Source organism: Cebus imitator, unplaced genomic scaffold (genome assembly GCF_001604975.1).
Source record: "Cebus imitator isolate Cc_AM_T3 unplaced genomic scaffold, Cebus_imitator-1.0 Scaffold0, whole genome shotgun sequence".
Lineage (NCBI taxonomy): Eukaryota > Metazoa > Chordata > Mammalia > Primates > Cebidae > Cebus > Cebus imitator.
This window is the reverse complement of record NW_016107315.1, coordinates 10,221,029-10,244,375: the sequence shown is the minus strand read 5'-3', so window position 1 is coordinate 10,244,375 and position 23,347 is coordinate 10,221,029. Positions and strand designations below refer to the sequence as shown.

At 43.9% G+C, this 23,347-nt stretch overlaps 1 long non-coding RNA gene across 1 annotated transcript in view; it reads right to left on the bottom strand.

The window, feature by feature from the left end:
- Nucleotides 1-16,748: 16,748 nt before the first annotated feature.
- The window catches only part of LOC108307600, a 19,023-nt gene continuing 12,424 nt past the window's right edge, over nt 16,749-23,347 (bottom strand). The window contains exon 3 of the long non-coding RNA XR_001826598.2: nt 16,749-16,840. This is a non-coding gene — a long non-coding RNA (uncharacterized LOC108307600). The remainder of the gene's footprint in view (nt 16,841-23,347) is intronic.

Sequence of the window (23,347 nt, the reverse complement as noted above, 5' to 3'; positions counted from 1 at the left end):
CACCTATACTGAGAGGGAACACATAAGAATGACCGTGGAGCTTTCTGGGCCAGCTCATGCTGAGCTGGGTGAGGTCGTGCACAGATACACCTCCGAGTGTTCCTCTGACCCTGTCCAGGATGGAGATGGTGTTGAAACACAGAAACAGATGAATATAGCATTTACTTTTCTTGAGATTTTCTGTGTCCCAAGTATTCTGCTAAGTGCTTGTGGTGGATTGTTACCATCATGGCCCCCAACAAAGCACACCCCCTGTTATCCAGGCCCATGAGCAATCCCTGCCCACTTGGGCTCTGGACTTGGTCATGTTACTTGCTTTGACTAATGGGTCATCAGCCGATGTGATGCAAGCAGAGGCTTGGTAGGCTCTTGTGCATTGAGGCTTGCCCTTCCGGAGCCCAGCAGCCATGTAAAGGATTCTGACCAAGGCACCTATGCTGACAGCTTGTCAGATGCCAGACCTGTAAGTGAAGACATTTTGGACCACCCAGGCCCAATCAAGCCTCAGATGACTAAAGCTTCATGAGCTTCACAGGCAAGACCAACAGAAGAGCCACCCAGCTGAGACCATCCCAAACCACAGAACTAGAGACCTAGAGCAGAACATGATTGTTTTAAGCGACTACGTTTCCATGTGGTTTGTTAAACAGCAGTAGTTAATTGACGCAATGCCTAAGAAACATTCAGGTTCTCATAGCAGTCCTGGTATTTTCCTGCCTCTTTTATGTGGATCCTGATACTCAGGAAATAACTAGCCAAGGTCATGCAGTGAGTTAGTGGCAACCCAGCCAAGTCTGTCTCCACAGCTTCTACACTGGATCTTTCCATCACTCTGAAGATAAGGTGGCAGAGTCAGTCACTAATTTTCAGCAAATGTGGGGAAAGCGGGCCTGCCTTTGTCTTTCATGGTTTGTGTAAACCCCAATGTCAGCAGAGGCTGCACTAGTTCCGCCCCCATCCTGGGGGCCACCCTTGAAGCCTGGTTCAAGATTTTGAGAAATTCTTGTCCTCCGTGCTCCCTCTGCCTCAGTGACTCTTTTGTTACCTTTACTCTTATTTTTATCCATCACAAAGCACAACTCCTTCTTGATTCTATTCCCAAAGCAACCACAAGCACAAGGCGGTTGCTTATAACAGAACCTTTACTAACGATTTGTGGACTGGGAAGAGCCTTGTTAAACACTGCTCTCTATAGCTCCACGTCAGCATCAGGCATCCTGTCTCTAACCAGCGATTTCTCACGGCCGCTTCATCCCACTTCACACTATGAGTGTGTCATCTCCCTTCCAGTCCCACTCGCCGCCCCTCCTCCTGCCCGCACCAAAGTCCCCTCTCTCCCTGTCACTCCCTCCTTATTCTCACACACAGCTCCAAGCCAATGGACACTCAGACCACCCAAGGGCTTTGTGTTAAACCAGAGGATTCCCTTCTGAGAAGATAGTTGTGGTTTTAAGTAGCAAAATATCTCCTCAACCCATCATGCACATTTATGTGCTCAGAGCTCAGAGAAGGGACTTCAGAGAACAAATGTCTCCCTATACTTTATGACCAGAGCCTAGAGTGACAGAATGACTTGCTGTAGTCTTCCAGCTGTTGTCAGAGCTAGGACAGGAAGGCAGATTCCTTTCCACTGAGCAGACAGGGACATGTGAAAGTGCCCAGGTGTGTGGGGCACCATGAGAGTAACCTGGGGCTCTCCGTCACCTCGCTGGGCATGGACCCCCATGGCGAGCTGCACAAACATGCTGATCCATGCGGTTTTCCTCCCCAGCCCCATCCCCTGCCCTATGGTCCCCACGGTAATGCACACGTGCCCAGCCCATAAATATCTTATTTTGTGTTCCTGCCAGCCCCCACTAATAGGGCTAATGCTTCCTGAGGAGCAGCCCAAAGCTGCATTAGTCGCAGATGTTTGATTGATTTAAAACAAAGAGCCTGACCACCAACCTTTCTCTATGGTTTCTCTTCCTGCCACTTTGCTTGCAGGGTTATCTCTGAAATGCAATTAAGGGATTTAAAAGTACATTTTCAGGAAGATGTAGAATTGATGAGGGGAGCTGGCCCCTGTGGGTGCCTCCAGTTCACTCCAGTCCAAGTAAGGGAGCTGGACCTGCCTGGAGCTGAGTCCACACCACCGAAGTTTTGAGTCTCCAATGCAAAATCTTCCCCAAGGGGCCCTGAGAAGGTTGGTAGAAGGAGCTGCCTTCAGTGGAGCCATTGCCAGTTTCTTGGTCCTGTGCTTTTGAAGGTCCAGCACGCTTGGCCTGGGTGATCCCTCTGGGAGGGAGCTGGGGCTGCAGGATTGGAGGCTGACTGGACCAAGCCTGGTGAGCTTGGGGCTCCTGTTTTCTAAAGGGGTAGAGGGACCAAGTGCGGTGACACTGGTGAGTTCCATCTTGGACAAGAGTCCTTTTCCCTGGAAGTCCAGGTGGTATCCTCCTATAGCAACTGCTCTCTTTGAACATGCTGCTGGGGCTGATGCCATCTTTCCCAGGCTCTCATGACTTGAGCATCCCTCAACTATGTAGGGTCAGCTCTGAGGGTTGGTCCAAACCAGCAGAATGAGCTGTACCTGTGGAAGTGAGAGAATGAGACAACCACAGGGCCAGTTCAGATGGTTTCTGCAAATATTTTGTAAACCTATGCTGAGTACTGGGTACTGTGCAAGGGGCTGTGGAGATGAAAAGTTGGAATAGAGACATCATGATTGAGTAGGAGCCACAGGCAGCCCCAAATCACAGGGCATGGGAGCAGGGGAGTGTGCTGGGTGTAGAGATGGGGCATGGCTCCAGCAGGGGCCAAGAACTGCTGGCCCATTAGAACTGCTGGCCCATTAGAACTGCTGGCCCATTAGAGCTGCTGCAACTCATAGAGAACATCATGGGAAGGAGAAAATGATATTTAGCAAAATTTCTTTAAGGAGAGGTTTGCACAGTTGGGAGGAACACTCTGAGACGGTGTGTGGGTTGGAGAATACCCAAGGATCAGTGCAGGTAACAACACAGCATCGCTGAAGGGCGCCTGCCTTGCTAAGTGCTGTGTTGAGTTGGGGGCTGGTGCTGACACACTGGGGCCACCAGCATAGGCTGCCTGCAACCTGCATCCTCAGCCCCCTCCACATCACCCCCCAGTGTTGAACAAACAGTTTGAAAATGTCAGGTTTTAGGGGACCCCACATTTTTAGCCTAGCTGTAATCTTATCCAAATTCAATTCTGGCAGCACAGAGATGGGAGCAAGATTGTCTTCTGCTGAGATTCATTGTGTTTGTATCGCTGTAGCTGGGTCTGAGAGGATGGGTCAGGGGTTGGAAGTGGAAAGTCTTTCTGATAAAGACATAAAAGAAAAAGTGAAAATTTGTGGAGCGGGTATGGGTAACAGCAGATATTTGGTTTGCTGAAACATGATGGGTGAGTGAGTGAGTTAGAAAAGCAGGCAGGAGACAAATGGTGAGGTATTTCAATGTCTTGCTAAGAAGTTTTGGGGTCTACTTGATAGACAGTGGTGTACCATAGAAGGTTCTAGGGCCAGGGGAGAGGCAGTCAGAAATAGGCTTCTGAAAGATTACCCTGGTTGGAAATGGGGAGAGAATGTAGATGCTTTCACCAGCAGAAGTCAGCAGCTCTTTTATGGCCCTGAGGGGGAAAATAATCTTAATTTCTATAGAAGATATATCAGTGGGACAAGGCCCCTGGCCACCAGGCCTGGTAGTCACCTGCTTCAGACACATCTTTCATCCTTTTATGCCTGTATCCCTCTGTGATCTTCCAGATGATGACTATCTTCCCAGTCAACCAGCCCTGTTTCTTTGAAGAGTGCATGCTATTCAGTCATGTGTCTCTGCTGTCATCTGCTGACTTTCCAGGCCCTTCCTCCATTCATCCATGACTTTGGCAACCTGGGTTACACTCCTCCTCTTGCCCGAAGTTCTGTTTTGTCCTGGGAGATGTCTGTATTCTCACGGATGACCGTCCAACTCAATCCCAGGCCTATCAGTACCTCCACCTTGCCAGCAATGATCTCCTTGGATTCTTCCAGCCACCTCCTAGCCACACCCTGGACCTCACGCTCACTAAAGGCTTAACACTTTAGAAGACACTAAATCCAATTCTCCTCTGAATCTTTTTTTTATTTGAGACGGAGTCTTGCTCTGTCAGCTAGGCTGTAGTGCAGGTGGTGCGATCCCAGCTCCCTGCAACCTCTGCCTCCTGGGTTCAAGTGATTCTCCTGCCTCAGCCTCCAAGTAGCTGGGATTATAGGTGTGTGCCACCATGCCTGGCTAATTTTCATCTTTTTAGTAGAGATGGGGTTTCACTATGTTGGCCCAGCTGGTCTCGAACTCCCAACCTCAAGTGATCCACCCGCCTTGGCCTCCCAAAGTGCTGGGATTACAGGCATGAACCACCGTGCCCAGCCCCTCCTCTGTATGTTACTCCAGAGCTCAGCAAGCTGGGCCCACAGGCTGACTGTTTTGTGAGTAAAGTGTTATTGGCACACAGCCTGCCCGTGCAGGTACTGTCTATGTCTGCTCTCTTGCTACAGCTGCAGAGCCTAGTAGTTGTGACAGAGACAGTGTGACCCCAAAGCCTAAAACATTTACTGCCTGGCCCTCTACAGGAAGCGTCTCCAGCCCGTCGACTCCATCAGCTCTCTCCTTTCTTTTCCTCCTTATCCAATACAGGCTCATGATTTCAACACCTCTTTCTGGCGTTCCCACCCATGTGGCCCCTCTTGGGGAGCCCACCTGCTCACGTTCTCTTCCCCTGCCTGAGAGCAGTGGGGGCTGCTGGAGAAATGTACACAACAGGGCAGGTTGATTTCATCATGAACTCTTGATTACCCGCCTCAGAGGGACCCTCAGCATTCCTAGAAACCCTCCTATTTTCTTGGGTCATCTCACTCTCACACCAATTATTTCAACCGTCTCTAGAAACTTTACATTTCTGACCTGCCTCTCCCTGCTTCCTTTTCAGCAGGTGCCCTGGCCATCCCCATTACAGAGCACATGGAAGATGTCAGCAAGGACTCACCCCTCTTCTTGATCACAAACCCAGAAGCTTGCCTGTACTCACCCCTCTGCTCTCTTGCTTTCCATGTGAAACAACTGAATAGTTCCTCTGCCTCCAGTTGGCATCCCAATGCCTCCTGCCTTTCTAGGACGTTTACCTCATCTTCGCTTGGGTTCCCCTAAAGAAGACCCCGAGATGCAGACTTGGGTAATTCCTGGAAGTCCAGGGAGAAAGTAGAGGAAGTAAAACAGGTAAGGGAGAGAAAGAGTAGCCAGTAAAGAGTAGTTAATACACAAACTAAAACTAGGGGCAAGTGGGGCTCAGTGCCCTTTGGGGACCCTCTGGGAGACTGTAGGGAACACAGCTTTGAATCATCCTACTTGAGGACAGGGAGGCTGAGTCACTGACCCACCTAATTCCACCCCACATGCTTGAGGGTTGCTCCAGGGACATCAACCCCTGCATTTCCTGGCTGTACAACACAGGCAAGCAAGCTCCCCAAGGGCCAGAGGAGGCCCTGGGAGAGGCATGAGGACGGATGGATACACCCTGGTGTTTGCCAGAAATGAGTTACCACTGCAGGGCTCTCATGAGGGCTGTGGGCGTCCACTTCTCTGTGCATGCTCCTGGAGCCTTTCCCTCATTTGTAAACACTGCCACTGTTCTTGCCATTTTTTTTTTTTAAACAGAGTTTCACTTACGTTGCCCAGGCTGGAGTGCAATGGTGCCATCTCGGCTCACCGGAACCTCCATCTCCTAGGTTCAAGAGATTCTCCTGCCTCAGCCTCCCAAGTAGCTGGGATTACAGGCATGTACTACCACACCCAGCTAATTTTGTATTTTCAGAAGAGATGGGTTTCTCCATGTTGGTCAGGCTGGTCTTGAACTCCCAACCTCACGTGATCTGCCTGCTTCAGCCTCCCAAAGTACTGAGATTACAGGCATGAGCCACCGTGCCGGGCCTGTTCTTCCATTTAAATATAGTTCTCTCCCACCACACTCTTTTTCCCTCCCTCCTCTTCCCTCTGTCTCCTTCCTTCACAATCAAACTAATTAGAAACGAAACCTGTGCTCACCAGCCTCCTTTCCTCTCCTGCTGGTACCTCAGCCCACTTTGGTCTGACTTCTCCTCTTCATTTAGACATAGGTGTTCTCCTGAGTCCGCGCTGCCCAGTCCAAGGCCCAAGGGACTCTCACCTCTCGATGCACCTGATACTTCAATACCATGCATGCTTTGACCACCTTCACCTTCCAAACACACTCTCTTGGAGTCCGCACCATCACCTACTTGTAGGCTCGCCTTTGGTGATGCCTTTTCTGACAGTGTGGGGTGTTTTGTGTGGGCACGTAGGCTTGCAAAGGAGGCAATGTCCTTCTAGGCTTTGTCTCCTTCCAGCACCCATCCATGACCGCAACTCAAAGGTCCACCACAAAAAAGGGGATGATTCACACAGTTTTGTGTGGCTTAGATCTTTCCAACTACCTATTTGACATTTTCTCTTGGAAATCCCAAAGGCATTTCAGAGTTCAAACTGGACAGGTGATTTCCCCAGCCTCCACCCAAACTATAGCAGGACCTTTCCCCATCTTAGTGAACTGCAGTTTATCCATCCAGTTGCAAATGTCGGAGACTTCCGTGATGTTTTCTTTTGCCTCCTCCAAATGCTGGTGTTGTCCAGTCCATCCCTGGGATTGGATGACTTTATCTCCTAAATCTTTCTCATGTTGGCTCTGACTCTTCATTACAGGCACCAGTCCCAGCTGCCCTTACCTTGCCCTGGGCGCTTGCTTCCATCTCTGGACTGGTGAGCTTGTGTCCTGTCTGACTCTTGTTCCTCTTTGCCATGGTCCTCACATTGCAATCAAGGGGGATCTTTTCACATTGGGAAATGAATTACGTCCACCTCTGCTTACAGCCCAGGTTGTCTTCCCATTATTCTCCTCAACACAGACGTTGAGACCCTGCAGAGGCTGGCCACCGTCTCATCTCCCACACATTCACCGCTTCCCTCTGAACATAGTGGTCTGCATTCAGCACACACCATTAGGCCTTTGTCCATGCTGGGTCCTCTGTCTGGAATGTTCCTTTTTCTTGTCCCTTGTTAGTTCTTTGCTTTCTGATCAGAACTTAGTCCTCCCTTCCTGAGGGCCGCATTCCCTGAGGTGGACTCTCACGGCGTCACAGAGGTAATATTATATTCAGTTCATGCTTACCTCTGCAGTGGACTGTGAGCGAGGAGCATGTCTGATTTGGGTCCCTGTTGGATCCTTAGTGTCCAGCACAGTATTTGGCCACTGTGTGCACTACGTCAATATCCACTGAATGAGTCACTCCATAAGGCACTGATGTAATCCAATGGCATTTGGGATAGGGTCAGTTTATTGAGCAGAAAGTCAGTGGTTCCTAATGAAAGGACTGGGGCAGATGTCAGAATCTCCTTGACAGGGTTTTCAGAGGGAACCTTGACAGTTGCTTCATCTCTATCCCCAAGATTCCTTCTTGAGGTGACAGGGTGATGTGTGAATTTTTTATTCCTTTCACTCATCGGGGAAGAAACTAAGTGAACTTTAAAGCCATTTGATGGGCAGTAGAGTCCTTGAAAGACCAAGGCTTTGGCCTCAAACTGTCCTGGGTTTGAGCCCTGGCTTTGCCTCTTTCATCAGGCCTCTTTGAACCTCAGGTTTCCAATGTGTTAATTAGGGATCAGAGCACCTATCCCTTAGGGTTGCTATGAGGGAAATGCCGGGCATCTGATGCTGCCTGATGGACTTTGTGTGGGGTTGCTCTTCTCCTCTTGGACTGAAAGTTAGCAGTTAGAAAGTCACTTATTTCAATGTCCTTTTTCCAGGTGTTCATTCTCTTTATTATTCCTTGAACAAGGATGTTGACCTGGAAAACTTTATTTTAACTTCCCCATCTTGTTCTTTCTGGGTCTGACTATGGTCTGTCTGCCATTCTACCATTCTACAGGGCTCCCAGAGAAGAAGGTTGAAAAGATGAGGTTGTTCTATTGTCAGAGGTTTTTGCTAACCATACAATTGAGTTTTAGTGGAGTGATTCATGGACATGCATTTACAGCTGAAGTTGTAGATCTGTTTTTAGAAATTATTAGCAGGCATTAAACAAAAACAGGCTTTATTAATAATTCACCAGAAAAAAGATATGGTGCATATCCCGCAATAGTAATCTTTAATGCCGGAATAAGTATTCCATTTATTTGAGTTGGTTTTTTTTTTTTTTACTTCCTTCACCATAACAAAGACGCAAATCCTCTGTAAAATGAAAGTGAGGCAGGTCTTAGAGAATGTATTTATCAGCTCATGAGGGTCTGATTCTGCTTTTAGAGTCCCCAGAAATGCAGAGCAAATTCTTGGTGCCAATATTCAGAAATAAAGTGGAACCATGAGAGGCAAGAATAGGGCACGGGGGTCAATGTTTCTGATAAAATATAAACCTCTGCTGTTTAAGCCTCTGCTTTGCTTTAGCTTCAAGGCCTCATAAACTCACAGATGTATCAGGTCCTGTTGGCTCCCCACCCACACTCCTAACGCCCACCCTGGAGGTCCCTGCAGGCAGCACTTGCCTTCTGACTCTTCCTGCCTGAAGGCTTTCTCGAGCTTCAGAGCAGGCTTGGCACAAAAGTACCAGGAATATAATGCTCCCTCCCAGCAGCACCTCTCCACCACCAAGGGGAGGGGCCGGGCAGGTGAACCCCCAGCTTCCCTGGTCTTCTACAGGACAGCACGAGCAGGCTTCTGCACTCTCTCAGGGCCTGGAAGCAACTTGCTCATTAAGGCATCCATTTTTGGCTTTCCTCTCTTCCTTCCCTTGCTTTCCCACAAATAAACTGCTTGCACTCAAGTTCTTATCTCAAGGTTTGCTGGGATGATAGGGAAGTGAGATCAGGAGGGGAGGAAAGCTGATATAAGTATGCTAAGGGGCAGGTTTTCTCCACAGCATGGAAGGCTCCATCCTGCTGGGGACCCTGTGTCATACTGAAGGAAACCCTGCCACAGAAGTCTCCCCCTGCAGGAGCAGGAGACTGGAGCCTTTATCCAACTCCTCTCCCTAACTGGTTGAGGCATGACCCTGGGGCATTGTCTCCCTTCTCCTTACCCTCATTGATCTGACCAAACTCCTTGTGCCACAAAAAGCCCTGAAGCAGAGGAGAGAGACACAATGCCAGAGGTGTGAAGGTATCAGAGTGTGGGAAACCATCTCAAGCAGCTGCTGAGAATTCAGGTGTTCGTCCTAATATAGGGAGTGCTTCAGGCGCCCTCCCTTAGTGCAATCGGTGTCTCCAGAGAGGTGGGGGCAGGGCACAGGAAGCAGAGTGGAAATGCAATGTGGAATGTGGCCACTTGTGTGTAAGGAACCGTTAGGGCTGTATCCTGTGCAGGGACAGGTGTGGTATAGCTGAACCTGGATCATCAGCCCCAATACAAACTAAAACGTCCGGGACGTGGAACACAAGGCTGAAACACAGTGCAGCCAGCAGCAACCAGGGTGAACGCACAAACTGAATACAAGAAGAGTTGGCTTTCAGGGGCCCATGCCTCCCTAGTCATTTGTAAAGCAGGCGGTCCTTCTCTGGTGACCTCCCCTCCTTCTCAGAAGTCCTCTTGGGCTGTAACAGCCTCCCAGTGCCCTCCGCATGGCCCCTGGTTGTCCGGAGCCTTGATTCGCAGAGCAGCGTCCCATTCCACAGGTGATCTCTCTCTCTGAATAGACGTTTCCCAGCTGTTAGAATTCACTCCCGTTCCCCAGGCCTGTCATCCAGGGAAAGGCCATCGGCTGCAGGAGCTGAGCTAGGTCATTAATTCATACTGAATCGTGCAAGGCTGGTGACCTCAAAGCTCTCTTGGGAGAAATATTTGCAGTTTGAAAGGGAAACCTGTGCACCCAAAGGAGTGAGGAAAGCTTGCAAACAAGTGTTACAATTAAATACATAAACACAAACAAAAAACCAAAAAGTCCTTTTAAAAATGTGTATGCTCCCCTGCGGCATACCATAGCAGGGAGACAACGAGCTCTGAAACAAGGCTCCTGAGGGCCAAAGCTTAGAGGCACCCCCTCCCCACAAACCACACATAATGCTTCATATTAGTATGAACTCCAGTAACTTCCTTCACTTCTCTATGCCTGTTTCCTCATTGCAGGATGAGATAATAAGACGCCTCATAGGCTTGAGGTAAGGATTAAATAAGTTAATCAGCCAAAGGGCTTACAGTTGCACCTGGGATGCTGGCAAAGCTCAATAAGTGTCAGCCATTATTACTTCATTACTTTCTGGTCTTCCAAGAGACTAGAAGGGGTGGAGCTTCTCTCTGACTTGAGGCTGGATTGTAACAGCCTTGATGATAAAACAACCCAACAGGCCGCATTGCAGGGAAGATCTGTTCCAACCTTGTGGGCTTCTGGGCAGTGAGGATGACTCAAACCTGGGCCTCTGATTTCACTGTGTCTCTGAGTTGCAGCAGCAAGCAGGCCTTGGGGATGCCACCTTCACAGACATGGCAGCAAGGGGACCAGCTTCTTCCTATTTCCCTGTCACCTAGGCAGCTGAAGAGGGACTCAGAGGCCCTCAGTCAAGCCCACCTCCCAGGTGATTCAGTCTATCCAATGTTCAGATCTGAGATTCAGCAAGAAATTGCTAAATAAATCTGACCAGATGGACTCAGGTGTGGCAGGACACTCAATGTTCAACCTTCTTGGTGTGCATGTGTAGATACCTCTCTGTACACACAGGATAATGAATAATAGTCTTTGGAAAGTAATCCTGCTGTTCCTTGCTTTTCTCCTTTCCTTTCTGTTCCCTGCACAGCATCCCTGCCCCCATCAACTGTCAAGTCATTGGTTGCAAAAAGTCCCTAAGAGGGTGACTGCAGGGCCATGGTGATGGTAAATCTGGCACCTTAATTGTACATTCCAGCAAATTAATTAGCAATTACGCTTGAAGTTTCCAAGTATTTCAAAGATGAATTACAATGTAATGTACAGTTTTCTTTTTGAGGGGACCTGAGGAAAAGAGAACCCAGGCTCCTGCTCAAAGACAGAAATGATAATTACCTTGGGATTTTAAGATATCTGCTTTGTATTTAACGGCTTAGTACTTGCCATGAGTTTATGACTTGGGTTGCAACATGCTCCTTTCTGTACAATGATCAACCAGCCCCAAGTGTGATAATGGGCTGCTCCAGGGTTTCCAGGTTGTTCCAAGGACAGAGCCACCTTCTTGTTCTGAAGGGTAGAGCAAAGGGAACTCAACATGGGTTTCAAGTTTCTGAGAACAGGAGGAGTAAATTAGTGCCCCTATATATTCAAATTCTTCCTTACAAAGAATAAAGGTGCTGTCATGGACTTGCAATCCCATAGTCTTAATAGATTAGTAATTACAAAGTTTCATTCAGATGCTGATGTGTGTGCATCTTTCAGGACAAGGGAGGTAAGGAGTTATCATAATCCCACCCCAGACTGAGCAGGTCTGGTCTCAGAAAGGTGAGAGACAGCTGGAGCGGGAGAGAGGTGTCCAGAGAGTGAAAATGGTTAGTGGTTAAAAGCCTGTGTTTCAGAGTCAAGCGGACTTGGCTCATTCTAGGTCAGGATCCCAGGAGCCAGACTCTGAGATGGAGACTGGCACACAGTGAGTTCATTGGGAGTTTATTGGGATCAACCTCTTGGGGGGACAAGGGAGAAAAGCAGCAGTTGGCAGAGGAGAAGTTGGGCTGTGTGCAATGCAGCTGCCATGGAGACCTCAGTTGGTTCTACAACTGAACCCTGGAGTTGTCTTAGTTGAAGCAAGATGCCCCAAGAATAGGGTATGACATTGGGTAAGGCCTCTCCCTTTGGCCAAGGGCAGTTCCTGGAGAAGGACTCAGCTGTGAGTCAGCAGCTGTGGCAATGAATGCCCCAGTTCAGAAGGGAGATCTGAACAATGCATCATAGCATCCCATAACACATTACAGGTGTTAGGGGCTGAATCGTGTCTCCTCCCCACTGCTCCCTGCAAAAAAAAAATCCTTGTAGGTTAATGCCCTAACCCATGTTAAAGCCCTAACCCATAATGTGACTAAATTGGGAGATGAGGCTTTTAGGGAGATAATTAAGGTGAAATGAGACAAAAGTGGATGCCTAATCTGATAAAATTAAGATCCTTATAAGAAGAGGAAGAGAGTCCAGAGAGTTCTTTCTCTGAGCGAGCCCCGAGGAAAGGCCATGTAAGTACATTAAAAGGGTGGCTGTCTGCAAACCAGGAAGAGGTCTCATCAGAAACCAACCTTGACGCCTTGATCTTAGACCCTCTAGGACGGTGAGAAAATAAATGTTTAAGCCATCTAGTCTGTGGTATTTTGTTGTGGCAGCCCAGGAAGACTAACACAACAGGTGGGTTAATGTTATCGAACACCCCAAAGCCCTCCCCACAGGAGGATTATATTCCCACCTTTTGAAGTCAGGCATGACCATGTAATTTGATTTTGTTGATGCAACATGAACAGAAGGGATATGTGTAGACCGTGGTTACAAAGCAATATTATTAATCAGGACATTTTATACCTTGACTGGGGTCAATGCCATGAAGATTCATCTCTTATTTTAGTAAAACAGTTCAAGCCAATTCCAGGCCTGCCAAAGTTAACCTCCACAGCACAATGACTTTAAAGTTTATAAAGAAGGGTATGTATCCAAGAATAATCTGAAAGTAAAAACAGTAAGGCTGTACTTGCCTCACTTAACAGTAAAATATGCTACAAAACTCCTGTTATCAAAACAGTATGGTGATAGCAGAATAAGGAAGCTAGAAAGAGACCCCAGTATATATTGGAAGTTACTATACAGAACAGGTATTATTTGGATATAAAAATGATTATCTCTGATAAATTAGAATGATACAACTGGCTATCCATCAGAAAGGAAATAAAGTTGGACCCTACATTACCCCTCATGCAAAAATAAATTTCAGATGTATTGAAGACTTAAACATAAAACACAAAAGTAAAACTTTCCTTCCTAGCCAAGATGAAGTAGACTCATTTCTTCTAGGTCCTCCTTCTTTCAATTAAATGGCCCTGGACATAACACAACAAATGAGCATAGGAAGACCCTGAAAGGTAGGAAAAACACAGGCTGCCTAAGAATCTCTGTGTTTTGATGTCCCTGTGGTGAACCACTGGGTGAAAGTGGAGGTGATGCTCCAATTCTCCTGCCAGCAGGGAAGCTGATCTATTCCCTGCTTAGAGGAAGTCGGTAACTCCAATTCCCCTTCTGGGACTGAGAGAGGAGCTGATTTTCCATTCCTCACCCAATAGAGGTAGGCAGTGCTTTAATTCCTCTGCCTGAGCAATGCCAGAAGGGTCCAGTGGTGAGATGATCCTCTGTCCACATCTAGCAATGCTTGACTTAAAGAGGAGGTGCCAGGCAAGGCCTGTTTCCACCATCCTTCATCCTCTCCCCTTGGTGTCAGCAGCCAAAGAGAGAGCTGAACCTCCACACCCATCTGGCCTCATGAGGTGGAGTGAGTGGTGTGAGATAGGACTCTGTTCCTCCCATCTCCTCTTATGGTGTCTGCCAGGCCTAGTGGGGTACCGAACTTACACAGCTACTTAACAGCAATGAGGTGGTGTAAGTGGGCACCCCACTTTCACTAAGAAGCTCTCAGTGGGGCCAAGGAGCAAGCTGAACATCTACCCCACCTTTCCGCAATGAGTGAGAATCAGTGCTGTACTTTTGCTGAGGTGATGTCGGTGGAGCTCAAAGAAGGGCTCTGTATGCTGTACCTCAACATGGGGACTGCCTCCTAAAACAGAGTTAAATAGGGTCCAGAGTCTCAGGATATCCCAAAGGCCCAGAATACAATGGAAAAATCACTTATAACACCAAGAATCAGAAAAATCACAACCTGAATGAAAAAAACCCAAAAACAATCAACAGACACAAATACTGAGTTGAATTAGATGCTGGGATTATCTGGTAAGAATTTTAAAGCAGCCATCATGAAAATACATCAAGTTTGAACAAATTCTCATAAGACAACTTTAAAAATAGACATTCTCAGTAAAGGAATAGACATTATAAAAAAAGAACCAAAAAGGAATTATAGAGCTGAAAAATACAACAAATAAAATTAAAAATAAAATTATAAAAATTCTAGAGGAAATTTTAGGTGAACATATGTTTAACTTTGAGAAGTCTGTTTTAACTAGACAGAAAGCTCAGAAACGTAAAGCTGTTTTGTTAAGTTTGTATGGTACCCACAGATAATGTTATAGTTAATGGTGAAATACTGAAAGCATTCTCCCTAAGATCAGGAATTAGACAAGGATGTCTGCTGTCACCACCTCTATTTAACTATTTACTAGAGGTGCTAGCCAGGACAATTTGGCAAGGAAAAAAAAAATTAAAAGAAATCCAGATTAAAATAAAGAGATTAAAACTATATATATTTTGCAGATGATACAGAAAATCCTACAGAGTAAAAAAATTAGAATAAATGAGTTTAAAAAGGTTGCAAGATGCAAGACCAATATAGAAAAATCAATTGAATTTCTATGCACCAGCAATAAACAATCTGAAAATGGCATTGGGCAAAAAAAAAAAAGAAAAAAAGAAAAAAAAAATCCAAGGTACACAAGCATTAAAAGGAATGAATACAGATGATCCTCCACTTACAATGGGGTTACATCTTGGTAAACCCATTACAAGTTGAAAATATTGTAAGTCAAAAATGTGTGGCTGACTGGGAGGTGCCCAGCATCGTGAGAGAAGTACAGTTTCTAGTAAATACATATTGCTTTCACACCATCGTAAAGTCAAAAAATTGTAAGTTGAACCATCATAAGTTGGGGACCGTCTGTACTTAGGAATAAATTTAACAAAAAAGTGTAAGCCTTGAATTCTAAAAACTGCAAAAGATTGTTGAAAGAAATTAAAGAAAACCTAAATAAATAGAAAGACTTCCCATGTTCATGGACTCAGAAGATGTGTTATGTATTGTTAATAATACTGCCTGAATTGGTATACAGATTCAACATAATCCTTATCAAAATTCAAGTTGCGCTATGTGCAGAAATTGACAGGCTTATTTTAAAATTCACATGGAAATACAAGGGACCCAAAATAGCCAAAACAATCTTGAAAAAGAACAAAGTTTCTAATTTCAAAACATACTACAGTGTTATAGTAATTAAGACTGTGTAGTACTGTCATAAGAGACATATAGATCCATGGAATTGAATCCAAGAAATAAAAGATCTTACATTACGGCCAATTGATTTTCCATACTACTAGCCTTAATCCTCTCGCTTCTCCCCTCATCCCACTCTCCTGTTGAGTAAGGAACTGAACCTCCACTCCTACTTGGCATCAGTGAGGCAGAAATGCAGGACAATTAAATGGGAAAAGAATAGTCTTTTCAACAAATGGTGCTGGGACAACTGGATATCCATATGCAAAAGAATGAATTTGGACCCCTATCTCAACTTGCATAGAAGATTTAACTCAAAATGGATCATATATATATAAGAGGTAAAACTATAAAACTCTTAGGACAAAACATAAGATTAAATCTTCATGACCTTGGATTCAGCAGTGGTTTCTTAGATATGACACTAAAAGCGTAAGAAACAAAAGAAAAAATAAACAAATTGGACTATATCAAAACAAAAATGCTTGTGCTTCAAAAGACACCATCAAGAAAATTGAAACACAACCCACAGAATGGGCACAAAATTTTGCAAAGTATATACCTGACAAGGAACTTGTATCCAGACTATATAAAGAACTCTTGCAACTCAACAACAAAAAGACAACCCAATTTTTAAATGGACAAAGGATCTCTGAATAGACATTTCTCCAAATAAGATATATAAATGGCCAATAAGCACATGAAAAGATACTCAACATCATTAGTCATTAGGGAAATGCTGATAAAAATCACAATAACATACCACTTCATACCTACTAGGATGGGTATAATAAAAAAGGCAGATAATAAGTATTGGTGAGGATACGGAGCAATTGAAACCCTCATACATTAGGAATGTGAAACGTTGCAGCTGCTTTGGAAAAGAGTCTGTCAGTTTCTCAAAATATTAAACAAGGAGTTACCCTAAGGCCTAACAACTTCACTCCTAGGTATACGCCCTAGATAAATAAAAACATAGTCACAGAAGTTATATATGAATGTTCATGGCAATATTATTCATAATAGCCAAAAAGTAGAAGCAACTGAAGTTATACATGAATATTTATAGCAGTAACTTGTAACAGCCAACAAATGGAAACAAGCCAAGAATTTATCAACAGGTGATCAGATAAACAAAATGCGTTCTATCCATACAAAGAGTTATTATTCAGCCATGAAAAGGAACAAGGTACTGATTATATGCTAGAACATGGATGAATCTTGAAAATGTTAGGTTAAATGACAGAAGCCAGTTATAAAAGGCCATATATCATGTGATTCCATTTGTATGAAATGTCCAGAATAGGCAAGTTTATAGAGACAGAAATTGTATTAGTGATTGTAAGGGGCAGGGACAATGGGGGAGTAACAAGTAAGTCTTCTTATTTAGAAGTAAGGGTACTAATGGATACAGTGTTCTTTTTGGGGTGATGGAAATGTTCTGAAATTAGATACTGGGTGATGATTGTAAGATCTGACCACACTGTGGATGGCATGGTAATCTCTATGACCTGCACACACACCCCACATGAGTTCCTGGAAGAAACGAACAACCCCTGCTGCGCCTAACTAACCTGAGACATTCTTCTACTGTTTCTTATTCCGGCCTCAATTGACAAGGCTATTGGACTTTGTAACTGACCTTGGCCAGCCTCCTGACTCCCTATGACCCCCTCCCAACTTGGCCAACCTCATGACTCCACATCCTCCGACCACCTTCCCAGCTTGCAAACCTACAACCCCCTCCCAGCTTGCAAAAAAAACATCCTAAAGTTACTTCTGTAACTTTCCACTGTTTACCCCAAACATATAAAACCAAGCCCTATCCCTCCACCCTCCGCTGATGCCCTTTTCGGCCTCAGCCCGCCTGTACCCAGGTGAATAAACAGCCATGTTGCTCACACAAAGCCTGTTTGGGGGTCTCTTCATTCAGAGCGCACATTTTAACAACGATCGCACAACCAACATACTAAAATCCACTCAATTATAACCTTTAAAATGTGACTTACATCTCAATAAAACTGTTATGAAACAGTGTGTATATTAAAAAAGCCCATAAATAAGGTTAAAAAAATAATAGATTAGGAAATAAATACAAATGATGACTATAATTGATAAAAGACTAATGTCTCTAATATACAAAGAACTCTGACAGAAATGCAAGAAAAAGATAAGCAACAAAAAGACAAATCAGTTGGTACCGAGATGAATAAACAACATAGAAAGCAACTTCAAATCATCAGTGAATACAGGTATTGATCGACTTATGACCTATGCAACTTACAACCATTCGACTTTACAACCATAATCGCGTCTGGCAGCGCAAACGTTGCCCAGCTGGGCATACAACAGTGCGGACCAGCTTCCGGCAGCACAACCATCTCTGCGTGCATATAGCCTACTCAACTTATGACCAAATCGTGTTACTATCGGTCTGTCGGAACCAATCGTGGTCGTAAGTCGAGCACTAGCTGTATAGGAAAAGATGCCAACCTCATTGATTACCAGGGAAATACCAATGAGCTCTTTTCTCTCTCTGTTGGGTACTTGAAGTCAAGGATACTCTCATACCTTACTGCTTAAAGAGGAATTGTGACTGAAGGGAGATCCTGGCAGATGGGAGTCAGGACTAGATTGCAGCTCCAGACAGAGCAGCGGGCAGCAGCTCACATTGTGAATTTTAGCTCTAGATTGACTGAAAGAACAAACCAGCAATCCCAAGAGGACCCACAGACCCTCTGAAGGAAGTGGACTGCCCCTGCAGGACGCAGGAGACCCCCCCCAAAATTGTGAGTGCCCCAACTGTGTAAGTGGGAGAGGGAGACCCTCCTCTCTGAACATACTGTTGTAACCAAGCAAGTGTGAAATCACCACTGAGACAAAGACTAGGCCAAATTACAGGGTCTCTATTGCCAGCAGCCACAGAGGACTTGCGTCTCTCTAACCCGTGGCCCCAAAAGGAGGGTGTCAAGACCTTTTATGCCCGTAAATCACCTCTTGGTCAGGGGTGAGGGTGAGGGGCTTTGGACATTCCCAGGGCCAGGGGACTTTGGACATTCCGATTGTTACTTAAGTGGTTCACAGAAGTCAAGATAAGCGTTAGTTTACACATTGTCTGGGTAGGGTGGAAGTTACAGACCTTAGTTACTTATTACAAGTCGCAAGGGCCAAGATGGCATGGGTTTGGACTGCTTGCCTGTCACATTAGGGTTACAGAGAGCAGTTTCAACGGAAAGCCGAGGTATGGTCGAGGTATGCAGTTTATGGGACAATTGCCATGTCACACACACCCCCACTGGAGAGGCCGAAAGTCTGTTTGTGGGAGAAGTTTCTGACTTTACCTGGAGCCGAGTCAGTTTAGGAAGCTGAGCAAAATACAGGGGTAGAGGAAACAGTAGAAAGGCCCTGGGAGCTGGCTAGGTCCCCCAGCAGGCCATTCCTGCCTGGCACCACAGGGATCCAATGAGAGAGGAGCAGAGGGTAAAACCACACAGGCAAAAGCAGATCTCTAGCTGAACTTCGTTAACAATTTGAATGAGGCGAAAAGCCTCCTGGCCAGAACTCAGGGGAGGATGCAAATCTGGTGTGCAGACTCCGCAGGTGGGGGAAGAACCAAGCCCTTTTCTTTCCCAGCTGGGAGGCAGATAGGCTGGGGCAGGTTTTCAAGCCCTAGAAGAGAAACAACGATCACTTCAGTTTGGCTCAAAGGAAGCCACATCCATAGGAAAAGGGGGAGAGTACTACGTCAAGAGACAAAAGAATCTGAACAACAGCCTTCATCCCTAGACCTTCCCTCTGACAGAGCCTACCCAAATGAGAAGGAACCAGAAAACCAACCCTGGTAACATGACAAAACAAGGCTCTTCAAAACTGCCCAAAAAAATCATACTAGTTCACCAGCAATGATTCCAAACCAAGAAGAAATCGCTTATTTATCTGAAGAATAATTCAGGAGGTTAGTTATTAAGCTAATTAAGGAGGGACCAGAGAAAGGGAAGCCCAATGCAAGGAAATCCAAAAAATGACAAAAGAAGTGAAGGGAGAAATATTCAAGGAAATAGATAGCTTAAAGAAAAAACAAAAAATTCAGGAAACTTTGGATACACTTTTAGAAATGCAAAATGCTCTGGAAAGTTTCAACAATAGAATTGAACAAGTAGAAGAAAGAAATTCAGAGCTTCAAGAAAAGGTCTTCGAATGAACCCAACCCAACAAAGACAAAAAAAGAATATGAAAATACAAACAAAGCCTCCAAGAAGTCTGGGATTATGTTAAACGACCAAACCTAAGAATAATCAGTGTTCCTGAGGACGAAGAGAATTCTAAAAGCTTGAAAACATATTTGGGGGAATAACCAAGGAAAACTTCCCTGGCCTTGCTAGAGACCTAGACATCCAAATATGAGAAGCACAAAGAACACCCAGGAATTCACCGCAAAAAGATCTTCACCTAGGCACATTGTCATCAAGTTATCCGAAGTTAAGAAGACGGAAAGAATCTTAAGAGCTGTGAGACAGAAGCACCAGGTAACCTGTAAGGAAAAACCTATTAGATTAACAGCAGATTTCTCAGTGTCAACACTACAAGCTAGAAGGGATTGGGGCCCTACCTTCAGCCTCCTCAAACAAAACAATCATCAGTCAAGAATTTTGTATCCAGTGAAACTAGCATCTTACATGAAGGAAAGATATGGTCTTTTTCAGACAAACAATTGTTGACAGAATTCACCATTACCAAGTCACCACTACAAGAACTGCTAAAAGGAGCTCTAAATCTTGAAACAAATCCTGGAAACACATCAAAACAGAACCTCTTTAAGGCATAAATCACACAGGACCTATACAACAAAAATATGAGTTAAAAAGCAAAAACAAAAAACGAAAAAACCAAAGTACATAGACAACAAAGAGCATGATGAATGCAATTGTATTTCACATTGCAACACTAACATTGATACAGAATTGCAGAATGGATAAAAACTCACCAACCATCTGCTGCCTTCAGGACACTTACCTAGCAGGTAAAGACTCACATAGCCTTAAAGTAAAGGGGTGGAAAAAGGCATTTCATCTAAATAGACACCAAAAGCAAGCAGGGATAGCTATTTTTATATCAGGCAAAGAATACTTCAAAGCAATAGCAGTTAAAAGATACAAAGAGGGACATGATACCATTATATAATCTATTTTCCTTGTCCAACAGGAAAATATCACAATTCTAAACATATATGCACCTAACACTGGAGCTCTCAAATTTATAAAATAATTACTATTAGACTTAAAGAATGAGATAGATAGCCACACAATAATAGTGGGGGACTTCAATACTCCACTGACAGCACTAGATAGATCATCAAGACAGAAAATCAACAAACAATGGATTTAAACTATACCTTGGAACAAATGGACTTAACAGATATATACAGAACATTTCATCCAACAACGGAGAATATGCATTCTACTTGACAGCTCATGGAACTTACTCCAAGATAGACCATATAATGAGCCTCAATACGTTTAAGAAAATTGAAATTATATCAAGTACTCTCTCAGACCACAGTGGAATAAAACTGGAAATGAACTCCAAAAGGGACCTTCAGAACCATGCAAACACATGGAAATTAAATAACCTGCTCCTGAATGAGTGTTGGGCCAAAAATGAAATCAGGATGAAAATTAAAAAATTCTTAGAACTGAATGGCAATAATAACACAACCTATTAAGACCTCTGGGATATAGGAAAGGCAGTGGTAAGAGGAAAGTTCATGGCCCTAAATACTTAAATCAAAAGACTGAAAAAGCACAAACTTGACATCTAAGGTCACCCCTCAAGGAACTAGAGAAACAAGAACAAATCAAACCCAAACCCAGCAGAAGAAAGGAAATAACCAAGATCAGAGCAGAACTAAATGAAATTGGAAACCAAAAATTAACAAAAGATAAATTAAACAAAAAGCTAGTTATTCGAAAAGATAAATAAAATTTATAGACCATTGGCAAGATTAAGAAGAGAAAAAAATCCAAATAACTTCACTAAGAAATGAAACAGGAGATATTACAACTGAAACCACTAAAATATAAAAGATCATTCAAGGCTACTATGAACATCTTTACACACATAAAATAGAAAACCTAGAAAAGATGGATAAATTCCTGGGAAAATACAACCCTCCTAGCTTAAATGAGGAAGAATTGGGTATCCCAAAAAAACCAGTAACAAGCAGCCAGATTGAAATGGTAATTTAAAAATTGCCAACAAAAAAATGTCCAGGACCAGATGGATTCACAGCAGAATTCTATCAGACATTCGAAGAAGAATTGGTACCAATCCTTTTGACACTATTCCACAAGACAGAGAAAGAAGGAACCCTCCCTAATTCATTCTATGAAGCTAGCATCACCCTAATAGTAAAACCAGGAAAGGACATAACGAAAAACGAAAACTACAAACTGTTGTCCTTGAACATAGATGCTAAAATCCTTAACAAAATACTTGCTAACCAAATCCAACAACATAGCAAAAAGATAATCCACCATGATCAAGTGGGTTTCATACCAGAGATACAGGGATGGTTTAACACATGCAAGTAAATAAATGTGATACACCACATAAACAGAATTAAAAACAAAAATCGTATGATCACTTCAATAGATACAGAAAAAGCATTCGACAAAATCCAGTATTGCTTTATGATTAAAACTCTCAGCAAATTCAGCATACAAGGAACATACCTTAAGGTAATAAAAGCCATCTGTGACAAACCCACAGCCAACATAATACTGAATGACGAAAAGTTGAAAACATTCCCTCTGAGAACTGGAACAAGATGAGGATGCCAACTCTCACCACTCCTCTTCAGTATAGTACTGGAAGTCCTAGCCAGAGCAATCAGACAAGAGAAATAAATAAATACATAAATAAATAAATGGCATCCAAATTGGTAAAGAGGAAGTTAAACTGTCACTATTTGCTAACAAGATGATTGTTTATCTTGAAAACCCTAAGGACTCCTGCAGAAAGCTCCTAAAACTGATAAAAGAATTCAGCAAAGTTTCTAGACACAAGACTAATGTACACAAATCAGTAGCTCTATACATCAACAGTGACCAGGCAGAGAACCAGATCAAGAACTCAACCCCTTTTACAATAGCTGCAAAAACAAAACAAAACAAAACAAAGAAAGGAATATACCTAACCAAGGAGTTGAAAGACCTCTACAAGGAAAACACTAAAACACTGCTGAAAGAAATCATAGATGACGCAAATGGAAACACATCCCATGCTCATGGATGGGTGGAATCAATATTGTGAAAATGACCATACTGCCTACAAATTCAATGCAAGCCCCATCAAAATACCACCATCATTCTTCAGAGAATTAGAAAAACATTTCTAAAATTCATATGGAACCAAAAAAGAGCCCATGTAGCCAAAGCAAGACGAAGCAAAAAGAACAAATCTGGAGGCATCACACTACGTGATTTCAAACTATACTATAAGGCCATGGTCACCGAAACAGTGTGGTACTTGTACAAAAACAGGCACATAGAGCAGTGGAACAGAATAGAGAACCCAGAAATAAACCCAAATACTTACAGTCAATTTATCTTTGACAAAGCAAACAAAACCATAAAGTCTGGAAAGGACACCGTTTTCAACAAATGGTGTTGGGGTAATTGGCTAGCCACATTAGCAGGAGAATTAAACTGGATTATCATCTCTCACCTTATACAAAAATCAACTCAAGATGGATTAAGGACTTAAACCTAAAACCCGAAACTATAAAAATTCTAGAAGATAACATTGGAAAAACCCTTCTAGACATTGCTTAGGCAAGGATTTCATGACCACGAACCCAAAAGCAAATCCAATAAAGACGAAAATAAATAGCTGGGACCTAATTAAACTAAAGAGCTTTGCACAGCAAAAAGAACAGTCAGCAGAGTAAGGAACAGTCAGCAAGGAACCCACAGAATGGGAGAAAATCTTCATAATCTATACATCTGACAAAGGACTAATATCCAGAATCTACAAAGAACTCATCAGTAAGAAAAAAACTGACATAAGAACAGAAAATCAAACACCGCATGTTCTCACTCATAGGTGGGTGTTGAACAATGAGAACACATGGACACAGGGAGGGGAGCATCACACACTGG